Here is a 19656-nt window from a genome sequence, read left to right on the forward strand (position 1 = left end):
CATAGATGTAGAGCAGTTAGAGCCTGATTAGCTGTTATCATAAGTTAGCCCTGCACTCACACAGTATGGTATTGTCCTTACTGTCGATTTCTGCCAAACAGCTTTAGCCCACTTCTAAGGCCAAGTGACATTTGGCACGTACATTAGCATCTTATCACATCAGCATTATCGATCGTCTTTCAACCATCAAAATGAATTGTAACTGTATTAAAGTGTAACCTGGTGTAAATCCTGTTCCAAGCAGATGTGTAGTTTAAAAGAACACTCTGACATTTTGGAAAATAGCAGAATTTACTTTCTTGCAGAAAGTTAGTGCTCACATATCTGTTCATTAGATATAAAGCTACAGTCAAAGAGCTGGTTAGCTTAGCTTAGCATTAAAGGCCTTTACACTGCAGGAGTATTTATTTGTTCTTTTTCGTTGGTGCGATTATTTTGCACATCAATTAATTTTTCTGTCATGAGTATTTACACACAGAACATGAATATTATACTGCAAGGAAGCAGTGATTGTTGTTTTGTTGGAACAAAGTCGATTTTTCTGAGCTTTCGCAGTGACTTAAGGCATTAACCAATTGTCCTGTGCCTATTAAAGTTTCATTGTAATAACCCGTGTTGGGCTCGTTACTCTAAAAATGTTAAATTATTTATTACTTGTTACTCTTCATAAAAGTAATAATATTACTTTACATATTACCCCCTGCCAACAATCATTTGTTACAGTACTCATTATATTACTTTTAGGTTACATCCCATAAAACTAGTAATTGCAGTCTCCCCGAAATTCAGATATGTGCCCTTGTGTGAGTGTTATGGGGTGCCGTTTGTAAAGTCTCTCACGCTGAAAATAACATCAACATTTTGCCACATTTAGCTTCAAACAATGTTTAAAAAAGTGTTGTGAATTTTTTAACGTCACCTTTTACCACATTTACAGCAATATTTGTTAACATAGAAATATATTAAATAGTTAAATCTAAATATTAAATGTGGCACCTAAATGTTAAATCTAAATGTTAAATCTAAATGCTAAATATAAATATAAATATAAATGTTAAATCTAAATGCTAAATATAAATATAAATATTAAATCTAAATGTTAAATGTTAAATCTAAATGTTCTGGGTGAAACTAAATATTTAGCTAATATGCAAATTCACACTGCCGGTCACCGGAAGTACCAAAATAAAAGCTTGAGATAGTCAGACCGTGATTATAGAATCAAATAATGAATTAAAACCAACTTATTGGGGGAAATGGACACTTGAACATACATTAGCGTGATAATAACTACCTAAAATAACAAGAAACATGTTTGGAGAAATTTTATTTGATGTGTACTTTGAGTTGTTAGTGTCCCTTCGGAGGGAATCACCATGTTGTTTACAAATACTGCCGGGTAGAAAACCAGCAGAGTTTAACTACATATATATATGAATATCTCACATTTTTCATGTCACTATATCACCGTTTAGACTAATCTGGAGTTCTGGATTAACACATCACATCAAATACACATCAAATAAAATTTCTCCAAACATGTTTCTTGTTATTTTCGGTGGTTATTATCACGCCAATGTATGTTCAAGTGTCCATTTCCCCCAATAAGTTGGTTTTAATTTGTTATTTGATTCTATAAACAAAGTCTGACCATCTCAAGCTTTTATTTTGGTACTTCTGGTGACTGGCAGTGTGAATTTGCATGTTAGCTAAATATTTAGTTTCACCCAGAACATTTAGATTTAACATTTAACATTTAGATTTAGCATTTAGATTTATATTAATATTTAGCATTTAGATTTAACATTTACATTTAGATTTAATATTTAGATTTAACATTTAGATTTAGATTTAGCATTTAGATTTAGATTTAATATTTAGATTTAACATTTAACATTTAGGTTTGATATTTAGATTTAACATTTAACATTTAGGTGCCACATTTAATATTTAGATTTAACTATTTAATATATTTCTAAATTAACAAATATTGCTGTAAATGTGGTAAAAGGTGACGTTAAAAAATTGACAACACTTTTTTAAACATTGTTTGAAGCCAAATTGTGGCAAAATGTTGATGTTATTTTCAGTGTGAGACACTTTACAAACGGCACCCCATAGAGTGTCAGGGATTACCAGCAAGTGTAGCTAAGGCTAGATAACTTGCAAATTATTGTTACTATTATAATTTTAACCTAGAGGTCTTCATTTGCCTGTGACCGGTATTTCACTCATGGAGCAACATTTCATCCACCACATATCTAACAAGCTCCATTACTTCTTTGTAGCTGCAGCTGTCCATGATTAAAATCTAGTTTTGGTCGTTTAGCCAGTGCAGGGCTACAGCCGACAAACGCGACCGAGGATGGCTCACCTTCGTTGGCGTGTATTTCCTGGAGGTTAACGTTGTTATTGGTCGTTGTCCGTGTTTTGGAGCAGAGGTTGGAGGATGCGTTTTTTGAAGTGGAAAGTACCTGCAGAAACATTGTTCTTGTCATCTTTCCACCCAACAAACTCAAAGTAATGGGAATATTTCCAGCCGCTAAGGTAAGCGTTCCATCCTTCTAATTAGCTTGCTGCTTTGTAACCTGCCTGCGCAGCACGGGGATTACAAAAATGAGTCATCTGATGTGACTGATGAATTTCAAGTCAGTTGTGATGTGATAACAAAAGTAATGTTGTTGTAACCCAGTAGAAAACTGAGTTCTGTAAAGTTATTTTACTCCCACCCTCTTCATGTATCAGTCCCAGTGTTGCTAAGTCCGCTTATTATAAGCGACTTTGGGCTTGTTTTTCTGTAAAGTCGCTTACAAATATTGGTAGTCATGGGTCGCGGTTTTTTTGGGCTTGTTTCTAAAGCGTAGTTGCTTATTTGGGCTTGTTCCCAGCTCCATAATAAGTTGTCAAGCAGATATTTTTGATATGTTATTTAAACGTAGGATAGTTTGTCTTGCCTGTTCCCTCTGTCCCTCCCCTTTCCCCATACACACAGGAAACAGCAGAGTTTTTTCCCACCCGCATCCTGCTTCTAATTGGCTCTGACCCTGATGGCAGCGAGTACTAGCCAATCAGAGGCAGAGCAGGGTAATGTGTTTTTTCTGGTTAGGAAAATGTCAGTCCTGTAACTAAAAGAAAAAAGTTAGATGAGTGCATAAAAAGCAATAATAAATAAAGAATTTCTGAATTCAGGATGATATTTATTTGTGTGTGCAAATTTTACTTATCAGAGTGTACTGTGTATATAATGTACTTGGTACATGAGTCTATATTTGATATCCCATCTGTTTTCTAATGTTAAATAATGTTAAAAGGTGGTTTAACTCCCTCTTGTAGTCATTGTCCTGAAGCTCAGGGGGGAGAAAAATAAATAAACTGTGTACCGTGGGTACAGTTTTGCAAAACTGCGCACAGTTTACTTATCTGTCCACATGGATGTAAATTGACAATCTGTACCCACAGTTTAAAATCCGTCCCCATGGATTGTAAAACCATGCACACAGTTTATTTAATTTTTTCTCACCAGAACCTAGGGGGGCTCCGTAGAAAAAGTCGCTTGTTTTGGGCTTGTTTTCACAGGCCCGGTTGCTTATTTGTTTCACGAGATCTGGCAACACCGTTCAGTCCGTCAGTCAGAAGCACGGAGACGACATGAGCAGACGAAGCAGACATATTGCTAAATGAGTTGATAACTAGCAAAACTAAAACTAGTGGTTTGTATAAATTTAAGAAGAAGTCTGAGTGTGAAGTGACTGACGGGATCCACGGACCTGTGCGCCAGGAGTTTTAACAACTTTTGGCAGTGTCTTGGTGAGTTGAGCCGAGCTAAGCTAATGTGGCTAACTGCAGCTAACAATGGTAGCAGGTCTGCGTGCCAAGTTCCATGTGTTGCCATGAGGTCCTGCAAGAAGTCTGTTTCCTTGCTAATATGTGAACTTGACTTTCTACACACTGCTATGATATGAAGAGTGTTAAAGTAGCATAATGTTTGCATTGGTAACCTGATAGAAAAATATACAATATGAGTAATGAGTCAGTTATTTTCTGTTGATGGTGGATTAATAGTTTTTGTTCTTTTTATGTTATACTGGGTACACTTGCAGCATAGCTGTCCTGTTATGCACCACCAGTGCTAATAATATGCAGTATGGTTAAGAAAAACTACTGTGTAATGTGTGACATCAATGCTGATGTGCTGTCATTCAGCTCATGATTTAAAAAAGATACATGCATGTCTATTGCATGGATAAAATGTCAAATAATCATAATTCATGGTTAAAAAGCTAAAAAGATAAGTTATGAATTAAGTTAATCACTATTGTGTTACAGTACTGTTTGAAGAATTTTGGTGTGATTTTATTATGGCCTTAATAGCAAGTCTACCAACGTGCACGCATCATGCGTACTAAGCACGCATTTCTTACCCAAAGTACGCAGGTACGAGAAGTCTGCTGAAAATACGCAAAAAAGAAAGTGTCTGGTTGGCTAATTTACTGTAGCCTATACACCCCTCGAATTAGATCAGATGTGAATTGGTGCTTTTTTCGCATAGCCTAGCGTTTCACCTCAACAGTTTTCATTGGTCAAAATGTGCCCTAAACTTTGTCTGAAACAAAGCGATCCTCCTGGTAGCATCCTGCAGCCTATGTTTTGTCAATGAGAGTGCAACCGGTGTTTCATGGGGCTCTGGCTACCGTGAGAGATGGTAAGTGTACAGAGAATTATTATAATATATAACGATTCGGCCTATTATTACATCTCGTCTTGTTTATATAACGTTAATCTTGATTATTTGATGATCTGTGTGTTTGTTGAAATGTAACGTTAGCCAAGTCAGTGAGGTCGAGGTTAGATGTCCATTAGCTAGTTAACGTTAGCTGTATTGTTTTCTCGCTTGCTAGCTTGCATTAACGTTAGCCATCATTTTGAAATGTTTTTCTGACACTTGTAAACACGAGCGCCATTCTTAAAAACACTGCCTCTAATTTTTTTTAACTGGCAAAGTAAATGGTGTTTGAAAGGACTGTGTTTTGACAGGAGCGAAGCTAATGCAAAACACAGTCCTGTGAAGGGCTAAAAATGTGGGTGTTTTGTTCTTCCAGTTGAAAAGAGCCATCATCTTTCACATAGCATGACCAAAGTGAAAAAATTACAGAGGATAGTACTTCATTATGAAGTACTTCAGTGGAATCATTCAGAAAAGTAATGAATGAATGATTCCACTGAAGTACTTCATAATGAAGTACTTCAGTGGAATCATTCAGAAAAGTAATGGCATTGACAGGGTGTCACCATTCTGTTTGGGCTAAATAGGAGGTGTGGAGAAAGGAGAAAAGTATGAGGAGAGGAGCAGAGTGTGACAGGAAGAGAAGGCAGGTAAAGTTGTCTGTAGAGTATAAGACACTTGAACATCTTTTACATGTCTTTAAGCTGGCCAAAGTGAAAATATTACTCTGACTGCTTGGGCAAAAAGTGACCAGCATTGAAGGGTTTTAGAATTATGAGCAAGCTTGTTACAGGTAGACAACAACAATGTCAGACGAGGAGGAGGATGAGAGAGTGAGCACCCCTAAAAAAATGACACCATTCTGTTTGGGCTGAATAGGGGGTGTGGAGAAAGGTCAGTGAAGAGGAGCAGTGGGAGAGAGGAAGAGAAGGCAGGTGAGTGTACACTTTACTCCCAAGGGTGCATCTTTTACATAAAATACTCACCACCACCACCACTAGCTGGGTTGAAAAAATCGATTTAATCAATTCGAATCGATTTTCCTTTCCATGGCACAAAATCGATTCATTAATTAAAAAATCAATCTTTTACTATAACTATTTTCCTCCGTGGACTCGTTGTACAGCCGGTAGCAGACTGCAGCAGCCTGCAGTACTATCAACCCAGGTAGTCTCGCGAGATCAGTATTTGGCACCTGAGGTCATGGCGAGAGATCTCGCGAGATGGCCGGACACTGAATGAAGACAGAGCAGCAAACAGTGGTGAAAGCGCATCCACTGTAGGCATGGGTCTACGGTGCGAGTATTTTCACTCGCATTTTCCCCTAAAAATATAACGCTAATAATGTACGCATGTTTATTAAAGGCACATTAGTTTCACAGAAAAAGATTAAGAAATACCACTAAGCATCAGCACACTTCTAACTGTAGCCTCAGTTTGTGCCTCATACAGATCTGCTGGTAAAGTTAACTTAGCGTTAGCAAGCGTGATAAAAGACGGCAGAGAGGCAACGTTGTGCAAATAAACCAAAGATTTATTAATTCTCTGTAGCAGTAAACACATGGGCCGATAACAAATGTGTTAACTAACTATGCTAAAGCTTTACAAGCTATTCAGGGCTGCCAACGATAACGTTAACATGACAAACAGCAAGGTTAACGTTACGGCTAACAAGCTAACGTACTGCCGCTACTCAGACACACACACACACACACATACACATACCAGACAGCCTCTCAGTCCTTCCTTAGCCGCTAACGTTAGCTCATGTACAACACATGTACCACACAGAAACTTTTACAAAAGGTCATAATGTGCTTCTAGTGACTGTCAAATCACCAGCAAACGTTGTTTACACAGACACGGAGAGCAGCGTGCCTGCTCTCATGGGAAAAAGATCCTCTGAGAAGAAAGACGGTTCACTCTGCTCTGCCGCCAGGAACAAACTCGGAGGTAAAGATCCTCTCTGAGGAAGAGGGTTCACTTTGCTGCAGGGTTCACCTAGTATGTATATTGTTTCTCTTCTGATACAGTCAATGTGTGCATCGCAACCACTGTAGTGTATTGCACAAAAGCTTTATAAGATGGTTACAGGCAGCAAACCTGTGGATTCCCTATGTTTACATTTTTTGTAGCCACTTCATTTAAATTGTCTGCCTTGTTATTAGATTTAATTTAAAATATTTATTTTGTATGTGTCAGGTAATGTTAAATAAAAGTACATGATGACTAATGTACTGCTTTGGGGTCAATTCTTAATGTAAACAGTATTTTTAATAGTAATGCACCAGGTCAGAGGGTTCCTTGTTAAATATACTTCATTAGTTCTCAGAAAATATCTTAATATCCAAGCAAATTTTGTATCATAATTGAAATATACTTCACTGAATCGATATTGAACTGAATTGAATTGAATCAAATCGAATCGAATCGAATCGTGAATCGAATCGTCCTTGAAAATCGAATCAAATCAATCTGGAAAATCTGAATTGATACCCAGCCCTTACCACCACCACCATAAATTGATGCAGAATGGGCACACATTGGTGCATAGAAATTCAGTAGAATGCAGTAATATCACCTGGGCCAGAATTTTGTCTTTTTGTTTACAGACAAAAAAGACTAATGCACACCGTAAAACATTTTATGACTGGTGTGTAGGACAAAGCATCAAGCTTGCAGGTAAAGGAAGGAAAGGTCCCGCCCACTGTAGTCAGACGAAGGAACTTTGTTACGAAACTTTTATCTGGAAATACTTTATAATAATTGTTGTATTTACCAGTGAGGACAGTGTGTGGGACCTTTCCATCCACTTTTTGTTTACATAAATATAGTTCCAACACAAATTGATGCAGAATGAACAGAAATTGGTGCATAGAAGTTCAATAGAATGCTGGAATAGCAAAGTATTTGATGCTCAAAAATGCCAATGTTCAAACAGTATCTTTGCCGCTGGTGGTCAGGGTTTCCAGCTTTGGGTATCTGAGTGAAACTTTGATGTGCTAAAAATCTTGGCTCACGCGCCTTGCGCGCTTATACATTTTCTGCTAGAGCGCAAAGCTCCTTCGCATGTTTACTCAAAAATCTGTAAGAGACAGGAACTCAGACATAACCCAGAGAGTAATAGCCTTGTTTCTGCACAGGCTAGGTTTTTGGGATTCCCTGGAGAAAACCCCTAGATTTGGATATGGATTCAGATTCTCCTTGACAAAGGAGATGGCGAGCCAACTGTGAAACTGAGCATCTCCTCATCCGAGGAGCTGGAGTGACATCACCCTTGCCCCAAGAAGGTAACCCCCCCTTCCCGTCTTTTCCCCTTTCACCTCTGTGGTAGGACTAAAGGTCACACCTCACTCCCTGACTTGACTGAAAACGCTCAACTGAAATTGACTGTCTGACTGATGCTAGCTGAACTGAACGGAACATTGAACTCTTTTTCAATTAAAAGGACATTTTCTGTTATTTAAAGTGAACTGTGCAATTTTATGTGATTTGCCTTACCTGTTCAAAAGGGTGAAATATTGTTGATTATTAAACACTGCTAATAATATAAAAAAAATTGATTCACGGCCAATAAAAGTCACTGGAGATTAAATATTTTCAGGAACAACAAAGTTACGGAAATAGAATTAACTGTTGTTGAAACATACCCAGCAAAGCATGACTTCCAGTTTCACAGACAGATGATTAATCATACTTTCCTCCCAACATAAAATCAATACTTCAAAGTTTTAACAACCGCATGACTCCTTAGATATTACTTGATGTTACCAAATTGTATTTACCTGCAAGGGTTCTTGGCAAGATATTCCTGAGCTGCACAACATTTCTTGCATCCTGTTGGCCATCTTCGTTTTGAGAGATCTGTGTTGCACTTACAGTGGCTGGCCAGTGGATGGCAGCATATGGCATAACGCACTCAGAGCCACTGTAGTGGCCTATATGCAACCACAGCAACAAAGCCCATGCATATACAGGAAAATGGCATTTAAAAAGCTATCCACTGTAGTGTGTATCAAAAGGCTAAAATTAGCATGGTGAATCTTGTTTGTTTAATCTGTAAAAAACATTGGTAATTTGTGGTTTAAGGTGAGGTTGTGTGCTGAACTATTCCTTGGCCCGGAGCAGTGATTTCTAGTTTTCATGCCAAGCTAAGCTAACTGGCTGCTGCATGCAGTTTCATATTTAACTAACAGATATGAGCGTGGTATTGATCCTCTCATATTATCTGCTGCAAGACAGCATGATGCAGATTTCCCAAAATGTCAGACAAGCTCTTTGAAGCAAACTAACAGACATTTCTGAAAACATTAAAAGCCATGTGTCTAAGACAACTACTAACACAGACTCATCAACATCAGCTGCTGAGCTCGCATGTTGCAGATGAACTCTGTGTTAAGTTAATTTGATGAGACGGCAGCATCAGTCATCATAACCTCTCATCAAATTCCCATTGACAAGGTGGGAAGCTCCACCATGTTGTTTAAACGCGTCGTCAATGGCGAGCTGAATCAATGCAGACGCTCCTGAGGCAGGGTAAATGACGTTCTGGTTGACAGAGCTGCACTAGGGGGGTCTAATATTTATAAGCAGCCGAGGCTGTCATTTCTTATCGGGGGATGCTATCGTCATCTGTTAAATCTCTCAACCTTACAGCCAATGTATGCTTTAAGAGAGAGTGCATTAGTTGGAAAAACATCTCTGCAGCTTTTCCCTGCTTTAATCATTGTTCCACGCTCACATGCTGTGTCTGTCTTGTGCAGTGGAAGACGTCCCTGTGGACCATTCATTGAGCTAATTCACAGAGTGCTTCCTACTGGGGAAGCAGTTACGGCAGTGCAGAGATAGCTTGACCTCTGTATCCTGTAAGCCTCACTGAATGAACTAGTTTTGAAAGGCTTGCCAGCAAACAATGGCACATTTTACAATGTCCATGCCCTTTTGGCTGCCCTGCTCCTCCTCACAAGAAACAATCTGTAATGTTTGTCCGCTCAATAGGGCAACATTACATTCTAGTCGTACATTAATGTTCAATATTTAATTAAATGTATCAATAATATTTATTTCTTTTTCATTTCTATTCATTCTGGCTTTTTGTGTGTCTCCAAGTCGAGCATGCTGTTTTTTGCTTCTGCAGTGACCCATTTTTTCCCCCAAGGATCAATAGTTCATCTTATCTTCTCTTATCTCAAGTAGCATTTTAAACAATGGCAAACAAAATTGGCTGGCCATGTCCTTCTCTTAACTACATTTCCAAGATGCTGTTTTATTTTCAGTGCAAATGCCAAACACAAAAGCAAAGAAATTGCGCTGGAGCTCATTGCATTTTGTAACCTTTTGAATGGCGGTTCTGACCATGATTTGAGATGGGGTTTTTTTCTAAACAGAAAATCAAAGTAAGACGTCCAACAATAAGCAATCATGAAAGTTGTGTTGTTATTCATGCCATTACAAAAAGCACACAGTTCATAATCTTCTGCCAGTGAACTACACATTGTGGAGCCTACTGGATATTAAGGGAGTGGGGAAAAAATCGATACAGCATAGTATCAAGATATTTTTGTGTGGCAATATCGTTTGTCACACATCCGCCAAGTATCAGTTTTTTATTATAGAAATTATTTATTTTACAAATACAAATGAAACTTTTGGTAGCCTACTAGAAAAATATAATCAATAAAATGCAATAATATTGTATCGTGGGGCCTGTGGTGATTCCCACCCCTGCTGTACATGTGGACACACACACTTAACTGCATGTACAGTGAGCCAAAAAATGGGTATATTGTAAGTATAATGTATTTCAAATTTGCAATAAAGCTTTTTTTTTTTTTTTGGAAAACAAACTCCAATTCGTGAAAAAAAAAAAAAAAATTAAGCACATCTGTCATGCCTGCTGCTCCTTTTTGCTGCTAATTCAAGAATTCCAGGATTTTTAAACGTATTTTATTTTTTTTATTTACTACATGATGCAGAGTGAAATTCAAATCTCACAAGACAAGAAGTCAATAAACAAAACAAAAACAAAATAAGAAATATTTTTTTAAAAAAAGTACAAATTGAAGTTTTAATATTAAAAATGAAACAATTTTAGCAATATGTGATATTACTTTAACACAATAGTTCTAAAAGCACCATTTATTACTTAACAGTAATAAACAACAGCAGGGTATAATCTATTTGTTTATAAAATCCTTTATGTGGCTCTGCCAACACAAAAAGTTCTGCAACTGAACTGAACTCTTGATTTATCTGTAAGATTCCATTTATTGTACAACCAGTGAAGTAAGAGTCTGCTGAGTTGCTTTGGCAGGGCTCCTACAGCTTAAAGCAAGTTAGATTTAAGACTTTATAATGCCGCACAGAATGAAATTTATGACCAACTTTACTTTAACCAAAACTGAAGGAAAACACTAAAACTAAAACTAATGTGAACTGGCTCAGGGTTAGGGACAGTTTTATCTGTAATGTTTATAAAATAAAACATGACTTTTGGGGGGAATGCCTGATATTTGTTGGTGGATTTACTGGGTGATTTTGTGTTTCTCAGTCTGCATGTTGGATTCCACTGCCTCAATCACATCGTGCCGTGTTTGAAAAACCTTTGGCAAAAAATACACCAAGCCTTGTAGGGCTGTCCCCAAACAGTCGACCATACACTAGTCGACCAGTCACTTAGTCACAAAATAAAAAACTCTATTAGGAGCTGCGCCTTGTCAAAATAAATCAAAGTCTATATGGCTGGACCCTGTGGGAATTAAATTTGAAAGGACAGACACAGGAAGTGGCCACGCTCAGCAGTCAGACAGGAGTCACGTTAATTTAACAACATGTCGGGCAGGAAATCCAATGCGTGGATCAGGTGAAAGACGAACCCAAGGTGATATGTAAACTTTGCAGGCAAACACTCAGCTATTATTCATCGACTACAAACATGACGTATCATCTGAAACATGTAAGCAGCTACATGCCCATTAGCCACTATCAATATCGTAAACATGCGGGCGACTAGTTGACTAATGACCCTAAATGATGACTATTGGTCAACTAGGAAAATTCTTAGTCAGGGGTAGCCCTAGAGCCTTGCATGCAATGTCTTGTACAAATTTCAGTAATGCTGCAACATCTTGGTTAAATAGTATATTTTAATCAATTCACAGTTGCCCATGTCAGGGTACAGTGACAGCGAGTAGACAGTGGATCCTCTACTCTAAGCATCGCGTCTGATCTGCGTGACCTTAATGCCAGAGGCATTCATTAAATTATTTACTAATCTAATTATTTACTATCTGTGATAGTCTGGCAACTTGTCCAGGGTGTACCCTGCCTCTCGCCCAATGTCAGCTGGGATAGGCTCCAACCCCTCCACGACTTCAAACAGGATAAGCGGTTATGGAAAATGAATGAAATGGATGAATGAGTGCAGCTGGCCTTTGACATTTTGGATATTTGATGGCATCGCTTCATCATTTTTATCCTATTAGACATTTGTTTGAAACAATGTCATAATTAGCATATGAATTCTTGAGTTATGGCCAAGGTCACAGTGACCTTGACCTTTGACCACAGAATTCTTATCAGTTCATTGTTGAGTCCAAGTGAACTTTTGTCTCAAATTTTAAGAAATTGCTCTCAATGTGTTCTTGAGGTACAGCTTTCATAAGAATGAGACAGATGCAAAGTCACATTGACCTTGACCTTTGACCACCAAAATCAAATCAGCTCAATGCTAAGTCCAAGTAGACTTTTCCCTCCCGTAGAAATTCCCTCAAGGTATTCTTGAGATACTGCTTTCAGGACAATCAGACGGATGGACAAATGGATAACCAGAACACATAATGCCGTCACACCTTGGAAATCAGTCCTTTTTTGCTTAAAACAGGCTTAATGTAAAATCAATTAACTGTGCAGCATCCTCTTAAAACTACTTGGACTGGTCATGCACATACGTTTTTATAACTTCTGCAGTAAGGTAACTGTACACACAAAGCATTGTTTCATTGAAAAACTGACACTAAAACTAATCGTCTATAGAGGCAGCATATGCACACATCAGCTAAAGCTGCTAAACGCAGATGAACACATGCCAGCTGTGTCTGTTCCAACACCATAATGGATTCACTTTTAAAGGAATAGATTGGGCTGCTGTGATCTCTTTAGTGTTTATCTCATTGCAGCATGAATATGAATCACTTTTTAGTGACCCACCAACCACCCAATTTACACTTAAGATCTGCTCTTTTTCAAAGGCGCTTATCTGTCACTGATTTGAACTTTGTCCCTGCCCTTTGAATCATTCACAAATCCCCTGCCCTTAGTAGCATAAGAAAAATATGCTTCATTTTGTTGTTGTTCTTTAACTTTGCCTACCTCTTGTGACTGCATTTATATTAGTGGAGTCTTCGCTGATCAAACTGTAATTTCACTTCTACATTTAATTAGCATTTCAAACGCATAACAATCCCCTCTGCCAATCCATGTCTCATTAGTGGTCTCTATTGAAAAGACTCTGAAGTTGCTTCATTAACATAGGTACGTTCCTCCGAGTTCCCATGGTTCTTGTTGTTGCTGCTTCTCTTCTGGTGTTAAACAGAATTAGAATACCATTAGTTGCTGGATAAGGTTGGAAGATGAAATGCTGTGTTTTTATCACTGCGTTTCCCCGAGGGACACTATGTCAGTGGGAGCAATAGTTGCCTGTGACTGCTTAAATACTCTGCCGCTGCCTCAGATATCTACCAAACCTATTGTCTCCTGATGTTTCGGCAAAGGCTTATTGTCATATTTAAACGATAATGGCACATTTGGAAGAAGAGACATTTCTTTTTTTGTCTCTATCAGTGCTTAAATTATTAAAAAATAAAAACACGATTCAGCCTGACAGCAGTTAATGAAAGCTCTTACACACACTATTCTCAATACCCGTGCTTCCCAGTGGAAAAGTCCTCTGGCAGGCAGAATGTGATGTGTTACCAGAAGCAGTAGTGCTTTATTTGGAATGGGCAGAAAAAAGATAAAACAAAGTCACACCGGCCACTGAGGGAGAAAAGCAAAGAAAAAAATACATTATTTGTTAGTAATTTAAGAGATATTTGGAGATTAGCCTTCAGTCCTGCTACCAAAACACAATTAGAATTCACATATTAAGCAGCTAAAGTGTGTGTATGTGAGTCCAAGTGAACTACTGAAGATGTGGCAGTACATCAGCAGTAGTAAAACATTGGATTTAGCAAGGACTAAAAGGAGGGGCATGGGAAAGAATTTAGTAAAAAAAAAAGGGGGGGGAAAAACAGAGAAGGATTAGAGGAAACATCTGTTTTTAGAAAGACACAGATGTCCTCAAAAAGTTTAATACTCATAATAGTATCTCCAATCATCTGCTGATTTAGTAACAGATTACATTGTCAGTATGAGGACAGGGGAGGGTCCCCCCCCCAAGAGTAGAGGGAGAGGGTAACCAATTTATGCAATAAATATTGTGTGAAAGACTTGCAGTGCAGTATGTTGTTGGAGCAGTGATGCTGGGTGTTACACATGGATGGGTTTTAAAGTGATGGCACTGGTTGATGGAGTTGATAGAGGGATAAGTGTGCTTATGTGCATTACATTTTTCTCTCCATCTGATTAAAAGCAATCTAAGATCAGAAACTATGTAGTGGGTAGTTCTCTAGAAAAATTACTACTGATGTTACAAAAAAAAAAATCTTTACCATACATGACGTATGTGAAATCCTAGGTATAACCCGCTACAATTGTCCTGCTATGTTTTGTAAATGTAAGATATTTGGTCAATTAGAGGTTTTTGATGTTTACCCTGTCTGATCTTTGTAAGGTAACTTTAGTCTTTTTCAACCTGGGCCCATTTTAACATGTTTTATGTCTATGTAAATAATGAGAACAAACATTTTTTAAATTGGTTCAGTATTGAGCAAGACGGCAGCAGCAAAACAAATGGCAATGTAACCATTCAGGGCATGTTTGCACTGTCAGTTTACATACATGTTCAGATTATTATTTTAAGTGTCTTACAACATAGACTTATATCCAGTTTCTGAAATTAAATCCTTGACTTACCGACCAAGGGGTCTGCTAGACAATCAATGCACCGGCCAAGCATATTTTTTTCATTGGTCAAAATAATATATTACCTTTTTGTATCACATATAATTTGTTTTAGTACATTTCACTGAAAGAAAAGGGTGTTGTGTGGAATACAGACTTAAAGAAGAGGCCAGGGCTACATCTGATGCAAAATTATTTCAATTTGTTGAACAGCGCATCCCCACAACTATGTGAGTAAGTTCCCTCTAAGCACTGATACCGTGTGTATGTCTGGGGCTTTTATTGTGAAAGGCAAGAATGGAAAAAGTGACCCTGCAGTGCCCTGCTTTTTGATAATGTGGGAGGCTATAAAGAGTTTGCCATCTTGGTTCAGACTACAGAGCCTTTGTGTTAATATTTTATTACCTTCATTAGTATGGGCACAACTTACAGCCTTCGGCTACACATTAGCCTTACAGTAGCTAACAGAAGACCAGTGGCAAGTGATAAAAGGATCAGCTGATGTCCCCTATGGTGAACAGTGCCACAAAATTTGTGGCACTCAAGACAGTAAGTTTGCAAAACTGCGCAGAGCAGCGTGCCCCTAAATGACACCGTCACATGGTAGAGACTTGCAGCATAGTATTTGGGTACCAATATTTAGCCACCAGTCTTGATAGACTTCCAAGACTTCCTTGCCAAATGGGAAATCTTGGCACTTGGCAGATGTTAATTTCAGATACTGCATATATCATTTTGTTGACAAGTAAGATCCTTTTTGTTTAAGCAGAAACAGCTCTGAAAGTGACATTGCCAAAAACACCAGACTTCATTTAAATAAACAGTAATGGTACCATTGTAAAACTAACCTCATTCAGAGTCGACAGAAACAAAATAAAACTCATAAAAAACATCTTGGCCCATCGTTTCACTCTTCAAACAATCACCAACTCTGGTTTGGTTGAAATAAACTCTTAAATCATCCAGCTAGGTGTTAAAATACGCTGACTCTGTAAATGTTAAGATAACAGTTTATTTAAATGGAGTCTGGTGGAATTTGTGATGGCTATTTGGGGGCTGTATCAAACAGAATCTTATTCTTCAGTGGAAAGGTTTATCTTTGCAGGGATCTTTTCCATGAGTTGTTAGACATTAGGACAAATAATCAGAGCCTGTCAGTGGCAAAAACAAACACGTTTGGTAGAGGTACATTTTCAAAAATTGTTGTTTCCATTAGTCATTAGACACAAAAACATGGAAAAATGGAGTTCTAGTTGGAAAAGACCACATTTATCCTTAAAATACAAGCTTCAGATTGGCTTTGTAAGACAGCAGGACATAGGTTTTCACAATAAGTCTTCTAAATTGAAAAAAACAAAACAAAAAAAAACCATGTGTTAAAAAATTTAACAAAACTTTTTCTGTCTTGTTTAGTTCACTGATCAACTAAAAGTTTGCCTAGATAATAAACGATATATATTTGAGTTGGATCCAGAAATAAGTATTTAAATGATGTACCTTGGAGACACAGTGCACTGTGCAGCTGTCATTTTTTATTTAAAACTTGAGTTAGTTTAACTGAAGAGAAATGTGATAAATTGCTAATGTTCCATTTAAATGCCTTTCTGTTTCCATGCTTGTATCCACTTCAAGTGTGAGTAAAGTTCTGACATTAAAGAGATGAGGATTTAAGAAGTTGTATCCCTGGAGTTCCTCAGCTTCTTCCTGTCACTACTGGCTGGCTCGTTGCTCTTAAAACCTAAGCTCATTATCCCAAAGACTTAAACTGAAATGTAATATTACCACTGGACCTCTTCTTCTACAGGCAGATTTATAATTCACTCATCGCATTTTCTCCAGAGAAACCAGTGCCCATGCAGGACTTGTAGTAGAAGGTAATTCAATTAAAACCAGTTCACTTAATGGTATGACTGAAGGGTGCCCTTGATGAAAGTTGTCTGACTAATGACATGAAAGTCAGCACACAGCCGATCCACTCCCAGCTAAAAAATATCTGCTACATGGATGATGTGCTTTTGGTTGCTATTCCACTAATTTCTTCATAATTTTCACAAATAAAAGCAAATGTAACAAACCTTGAGTTACGGACAAAGTTACAACACACCGGGCTTTAAAACCCACAATTCTGACAACTTTGCATATAATGATCATGTAAAAAACAACAACTAAAACATACACCACTAGTGAACCAATTGTCAGAAGAGATGTTGGCATTGTACATTTCGTGGCTAAAAAACACCTATATTAGGTGGCCCAAAAGCAGCTGGAAAAGTGGCAATAGAGCTAAATGTTCTGCAGCACGAAAGCTGCTGGACAGGTGACAACAGGTCACTTAAAAAACATCCACTTTATGGTTCATTCTCACTGCCACGATGCGGAAATGCGGGACGGATTTGCGGAATATTCGCGCAGCGCTTTTCCACATTTAAACCATACACACAGGCGCGGTATGGACGCGGTGCGGAATTTCACCTTGTTGTGTTCCAAGTCCGCGCAGTGTGAACGGGTGTGGGTGAACATGGACGAGAGTAGCAGCAGATGCCTAGCTGACGTTAACTTAGCTAGCACTGGCTAGCTAGCTAGCAAGCTAACGTTTAACAAGCATCAACATCAACTTTCTTTAGCACTTTCCACTCTCACCGCAGCCACCAAGCTGGGCAATGGACTGCCAGACGCTGTCCTTTAATTCATTGTTCATAAAATCATCCTGTCTTTTATCAAAAAGGACGGGGTGCTGTGAAACGAGGTTTATCAACCTTTCTCCCATACTGTCCTGCCTGACTGGATTTTGGACTCTCCCGGGTCTGCGCGACATCACTATAAACAAATAATTTCATTGGCCCAGCTGTGTTCCGCCGGCGAATTCCGCGGGGGTCAGAGTCTGGGCGGAAACTCAGAGGGGCTTTTATATTTTTCCGCAAGAATAATCTGCGCGGATATGCGCCGTCAGTGAGAATGGACTTTTACTCAGAATAAAAAAAATGATATTCAGTGGCACAGGAGCAGCTGGAAAGGCGGCAACAGGGGGCTAAAAAACCCATGTTACGCAGCACAAAGCTGCTGGACAAGTGGCAATGGGTCGCTAAAATACACCCACACTCCTTGGCACAATAGCAGCTGGAAAAGTGGCAGTGTGTCACTAAAACACACCCACATTCAGCTGCACAAAAGCCTCTGGAAACACAGCCACTGGTTGCTAACTAACAGCCACATTTGGTGACACAGACCCGTGGAAACATTGCAACTGATCTGCAGTGGTCTGCAGCTTGGCAGCAATTCAGTCTATGTGTCGCGCCATCCCCCATCTCCTCCACCTCCCGATTACAAAGTCAGCTCATGTATTGTGTCACTTTAGATATGATACATAGAAATGTTCACATGTAATATAGAGTTTGTAGAAACGTACAATGCCAGTATTTCTGGCAGCTATTCTGCCACTAGCGGCTGGCCCTAAAATTCGTATTACAGTCAACAATTTAAAATGTTTGTACTGGCAGGGGAATTGCTGACAGTTGTTAATAGAAGGTACAACAAGTAAATGTCTGAAACATTTACCCATGCAGACGTTATTTAAAAGAAGGATAATACCTTAAGAACAATAAGGACAAACCAAGTCAAATGGAAGCCCCACTTACTGCAATCAGTGCTTACTTATTGACGTCTTTATCCCAGCTGATTTAGAGACAAAGAACATAAATAATGCATTATTGATTTTGTCTGCACAGGGTTGTTCAGCTCTGCAGTGGCAAACCATACGCACTTTGGTGAAGCATCATCAGCCCCCCATTTAACCATCACCCCCAACTCCAGCTAAGGTTCAGATTTAAACTAGACTGTATATATTAGCTAAAGCCCATAAAGCTTCTTTTGACATTTGCCTTTCCTGCTGAAAATAATTAATACACAGCACAAAAACACCATCACACAGGTCAAAAACTGTGGTGTTGGAAATTAGTGATTATCAAAATAGCTCTGTGGGTGATGGCCCCTTTTAAAATGTCAAGAGCATATTACAACACTTGATGGCAGTAAACCGTTATCATAGCAATTAAGACCTTATTTGGCTCAGGAACCACATTATGTACATGTTTTTGCCAAACAGTGTGCTGCCTCTGTACACTAAAGTAATTATTTCCCACATGTCTCTATCTTGAGATGACTGAGCTGACTTTTTTAATATTCTTAGGCATCGTTTCAGCTCGAGTAAGGACACTCTGATTTGGTTGGGGAAGACTCATATGTTCATGTTTAACTGGAGAATATGAATAATTCCGCCTCCCAGGCAAAACAGTGTGCCAGGGCTGTTAGCATTTTGACAGTTTTGTGTATTAGACCACATGCTCTTGCCAACATTTCTCTATGTTCTCTGACAGCGGGGTTGCCTTAGATTGAGAGCAAGTCACAAGCCACAACTAACACCCCCGTGCTCCCTGCTGGCTACTAATACATTATAGTGCAAGCAGCTTTGGACATTGGCATCATGTCAGTGGCAGTTGAAAATGACTTCATATCATACGGTGCATGGTATGTGTTATGATTTGGGTATTTGCCTGTACTTTGGAGGAACACAAACTAAAAATATTCCAAATAGACGATAAAGCCTCATGTCAATAACTGCGACATGGACAATATTCCCTGGGATGCAAGCTTATCTGGGGGGATAGGTGACAACATTGTAAACTCCCTAGGGGGGGTCAAGGGGCATCTCCCCCACGAGGATTGTTTTTAAAACATCAGCTTAAAAATGTACGTTTCAAGTCAATTTCAGCATGAGGAGATATGAAAAAACAAACCCTAGAATTTATGTATTCTTACTGCTACAGGAAAATAAAAAATGGCAACACAGTGCAAAGCCAGGTTTAAAATTGCAT

This window comes from Epinephelus lanceolatus, chromosome 20 (assembly GCF_041903045.1).
Source record: "Epinephelus lanceolatus isolate andai-2023 chromosome 20, ASM4190304v1, whole genome shotgun sequence".
Taxonomy (NCBI): domain Eukaryota; kingdom Metazoa; phylum Chordata; class Actinopteri; order Perciformes; family Serranidae; genus Epinephelus; species Epinephelus lanceolatus.